Genomic DNA, 5,000 nt, shown 5'->3' with positions numbered 1-5,000 from the left:
GCCTTTATTTTCTTCTATATTTTCTTTATTCGGATTGTGTTGGTCTTTCTCCCTTTTCATTGTCTGTTGTCTTGATATTTTTCTTGTCTATAAAAATTCCTATTCTCTCTCTCTCTCTCTCTCTCTCTCTCTCTCTCTCTCTCTCTCAATATTCCGTTCTGAGTAAATTGTCTTTATCCTCTCTCTTTATATATTCTCTTATTTACACTTTTTTCTTTCACCAATTTCTCTTCTCAATATTCCATTTCATTTTTCATAATATTTTTTTTAGTAATATTCTTCTCATTTCTCTACATATTCCTTTAATGTCTTTTCTCTTAAATATCATATGAGAGAGAGAGAGAGAGAGAGACTGACGCCTATGAAGGGTGTATAGTACAACCAGTGCCAGACAATACACACACACACACACACACACACACACACACACACACACACACACACACACACACACACACACACGAACACGCATATTTCTCTCTCTCTCTCTCTCTCTCTCTCTCTCTCTCTCTCTCTCTCTCTCTCTCTCTCTCTCTCTCTCATTTAGAACCTTTATTGCCTCTAATTATCATGATATTAAGGAAACATCACCACCACACCACACCACCACTACCACACCACACCAGCACCACCATTATCATCACCACCACCACACCACACCATCATCATCATCATCATCATCATCATCATCACTACACCACCTCCACCACCACCACCACAGAACAAAGGCCTCCACTTTCTCCACTCTGACCTTTCATTACTAAAACATGAAGAGAATGGGAATTTGTGAGAGAACTTTTATTTGCGTGTGTGTGTGTGTGTGTGTGTGTGTGTGTGTGTGTGTGTGTGTGACGGGAAGTGTAATGCTGTAATATTATGTAACTCTCTGACTACATAGGAATTTCCCTTTCCCTAACCCCTCCAGTTGGGGAAAAAATCTAAAGTGAGTCCCGTCGTGTTTAAGAAGGGAGAAATAAGTGTTGAAGTGAAGTAGGTGCCAAAGAGAATTAAGTGGCAGAGAGAACTAAGTGGCAAAGAGAGCTGTGCAAATGAAGTCGTCGGGCAATGCAGTGTTTAGTTGGCAATGGTGAAGGTGATGTGAGGGAGCGTAGCCAAGTGCACACACCCACAGACGTACACATACACTCACATATACATGCACGCAGACATGCACACATAAATACACACATCGGTATACAGACACATGCAGACATACATGCTTATACGTACGTATACGTACACGCATACATACATACATACTGCGTACGTACGCACGCACGCACATACGTACATACATACGAACGTACGTACACACGCACGCACGTACGTACAGTACATACATAATCTCTCTCTCTCTCTCTCTCTCTCTCTCTCTCTCTCTCTCTCTCTCTCTCTCACACACACACACACACACACACACACACACACACACACACACACACACAGTGACAGTATCCCCCAATATCCTCTTTACCCTTTCAGCCCTGACTAGAGTCACATTCATCTTGGTTTATTTTTTTTTTTAATTTAGTTTGTTTTTCCTTCCTCTGTTCACCCTCTATTAGAGAAAGAGAGAGAGAGAGAGAGAGGGAGAGAGAGAGAGAGTCCCAACCCAAACTAATTTTTCCTATGCCTAATTTTTTTTTTTTGTCTTGTTTTTACCTATGGATTAATTTTTCGAACTGAAGGGGTTAGATGCAGCCTTCATTAACCCCTTCACTACCAGAGGTCCTGTATAAATTGTGTGTGTGTGTGTGTGTGTGTGTGTGTGTGTGTGTGTGTGTGTGTGTGTGTGTGTGTGAGAGAGAGAGAGAGAGAGAGAGAGAGAGTTAAAAATGAGATATAAACAGGCGTCCTCTGATTCAAGGTAACATACTCTTTTCACCTTAACTTGACCCAGTCTCTCTCTCTCTCTCTCTCTCTCTCAGTGGCAGAAAAAGACAGTACCACAGGGCTATACTCCTTTTACTCTAACTTGGCCCAGAATCGCCCTCTATGCATCTCAAATACTCAGTCATAACACTAAATTAACACTCGAATATGATGCTAGTCACGAAGAAGTGCCGCGGAAGTCTGATGGCAATTCTACGCCTATACTACTCTTACACTAACTTGACCCAGATTTTCGTCCTTTTGCAGCTTATGTCACGTGGCTCAGTGGTAGAGAAGTACGCTATGGCTCTACATCACATCTGTTGCACTTCTTCGTGACTAGCATCATAGACTGGGATCGCGGGCACTCCATATTTAGACACCATCGTCATCACTCACACCATAACCCGACACCACAGCGCTACCGCCACGCCCTTCCTCTCTCTCTCTCTCTCTCTCTCTCTCTCATCCCGTCTTTGGTAATTTCCTTATCTTTTTCCACCTTTCATTACACATTACTATTCTCTCTCTCTCTCTCTCTCTCTCTCTCTCTCTCTCTCTCTCTCACACACACACACACACACACACACACACACACACACACACACACACACAGGCTCTTCCTCTCACAAACGTCTTCAAGCCTTTATCAATCTTGGATCCGTATTCTCGTCGGGTAAGGAAGCTCCCTAACACCTTTTCCTTAGCGATTTATTTTTGGATATGGCTGTGTAATATAGTTTTGCACGTTATATATATAGAGTATAGTAATATTAGAATTATTTAAGTATATAACACAGAAGGGGACGGCAAGATGTAATACGCAAAATAAATCGCTTGGGAAGAGGTGTTAGGGAGCTTCCTAACTGACGGGAATACGAGTCTTGTGGTTTATATGGAGTAGTCATGATGTTAATGCCTACAGATCTCTCTCTCTCTCTCTCTCTCTCTCTCTCTCTCTCTCTCTCTCTCTCTCTCTCTCTCTCTCTCTCTCTCTCTCTCTCTCTCTCTCTCTCTCTCTCTCTCTCTCTCTCTCTCTCCATCATCATTACTATCTGAAGTCTCTCACCAATCCCGGAAGCGGTGACCACAGACAAATCGCCTCCATGTCCCCCCGTCCTCCGCTGTCAGGCTGCCCTCTCTCCAACTAGCACCTCCTTCTCTCATATACATTTCCACCCCATCCCTCAGTCTCATCCTCGGTCTCCTCCTCCCCAGTCCACCTCACACATACACTCTCCTTGTCACTCTCTCATTCTTGATCCATGTCAGCACCACAATACTGCTTCATTTCCTCATTTCTCTGTCTCTCCACATAACTTCACATGCTTCTCTCAGGTAACTCATTTCCACTCCTCCCACAGCAGACAGATAGATAGATAGATAGATAGATAGATAGACTGGTAGGTGGATAGATAGGGTAATAGATAGATGAATGGATATAGAAAATAGATAGATTGATAGATATAGTAAGTAAATTTTAAAGGTAATTTCTGTGGTTCGTCTCTTGCATGCCTCCTCCCCCTCCTCCTCCTCCTCCTCCTCCTCCTCCTCCTCCTCGTGTTTACTTCCCCTAGCGTGGTCTGGGTCTGCTGATGGTCTGATTTTAGCCCAAGATAAATACCAGGTAATCACGGAAGCTTCACCCACTGAGATGAGACCAGAGATGAGACCACTGAGGAGATGAGACCAGAAATGAGACCAATGAGATGAGGCCAGAGATGAGACCACTGGGAGATGAGACCAGAGATGAGACCACTGGGAGATGAGACCAGAGATGAGACCACTGGGAGATGAGACCACTAGGAGATGAGGCCAGAGATGAGACCACTGGGAGATGAGACAAGAAATGAGACCACTGGGAGATGAGACAAGAAATGAGACCACTGGGAGATGAGACCAGCGATGAGACCACTAGGAGATGTGACCACTGGGAGATGAGACCATAAATGAGACCACTGGGGAAATGAGACCAGATGGGACCACTAGGAAGATAAGACCAAATGAGACCCAAAATGAGTTCACAGGGGAAATAAGACCACAAAGACCACGACTAAGACCACTTCCTTACCGGATGTTACTCGGGAGAAAAATGTGGAGGGGGAACTTCAGTCTTCCGCGGGCCGGTATAGGTTTATTTCCGTCCACACACGTGCTCTTCTTCGTTACTAAAACACATACTCTCTCTCTCTCTCTCTCGCTCTCTCTCTCTCTCTACCCCCACGGTGCGGCACGGGGGGGGCGGGGGGGTGTCTTAGGACGGTACAGCACAGGGGGGCGTTTCTCCCCTAAGTACGGCACAGGGGGGCGTTTTTCCCTACAGTACAGCACAGGGGGCGTTTTTCCTTACGGTACAACACAGGGGGCGTTTCTTCCCTAAGTACGGCACAGGGGGGCGTTTTTCCCCACGGTACAGTACAGGGGGACGTTTTTCCCCACGGTACAGCACAGGGGGACGTTTTTCCCCACGGTACAGCACAGGGGGGCGTTTTTCCCCACGGTACAGCACAGGGGGACGTTTTTCCCCACGGTTCAGCACAGGGGGACGTTTTTCCCCACGGTACAGCACAGGGGGGCTTTTTTCCCTACGGTACAACACAGGGAGCGTTTTTCCCTACGGTACAGCACAGGGGGCGTTTTTCCCCTACGGTACAGCACAGGGAGCGTTTTCCCCCTACGGTACAGCACAGGGGGCGTTTTTCCCCTACGGTACAGCACAGGGGGGCGTTTTTCCCCTACGGTACAGCACAGGGAGCGTTTTCCCCCTACGGTACAGCACAGGGAGCGTTTTCCCCCTACGGTACAGCACAGGGGGCGTTTTTCCCTTACGGTACAGCACAGGGAGCGTTTTTCCCCTACGGTACAGCACAGGGAGCGTTTTCCCCTACGGTACAGCACAGGGGGGCGTTTTTCCCCACGGTACAGCACAGGGGGGGTCAGACAGTGAGTGACAATACAAAGAAGTTACCCCACTTTTTTCATTTTGCTTCTCTTTTTGAAGTTTTTCCTTGGATATGCGATTTGCCAGTTAGGGAGGGAAAAATAATAATAATAATAATAATAATAATAGTCACTAACTTCTTCTTTATGGGTGATGAGAACAAAAAATTAACTCTAGTTCTTTCACC

General features: G+C 46.0%; 1 protein-coding gene across 3 annotated transcripts in view; it reads right to left on the bottom strand.

Moving 5' to 3' along the window:
- Nucleotides 1-5,000, bottom strand: part of LOC145396520 (uncharacterized) — a 23,525-nt gene that overhangs the window by 17,854 nt on the left and 671 nt on the right. The window contains exon 1 of one of the 3 annotated variants that reach the window (XM_080269897.1): nucleotide 5,000. This exon is cut by the window's right edge and continues 275 nt beyond it. The exons of 1 other annotated variant lie outside the window; for it this stretch is intronic. The gene's annotated coding sequence lies outside the window, so the exon portion shown is untranslated. Of the gene's footprint in view, nucleotides 1-3,943; nucleotides 4,066-4,999 lie in introns of those variants that run through there. One more of the 3 variants, XM_080269895.1, reaches the window with a different exon arrangement.

Source organism: Coenobita brevimanus, chromosome 38 (assembly GCF_032717465.1).
Source record: "Coenobita brevimanus isolate Jiangsu-jjx chromosome 38, ASM3271746v2, whole genome shotgun sequence".
Classification (NCBI taxonomy): domain Eukaryota; kingdom Metazoa; phylum Arthropoda; class Malacostraca; order Decapoda; family Coenobitidae; genus Coenobita; species Coenobita brevimanus.
This window is presented reverse-complemented; position numbering and strand designations above follow the sequence as displayed.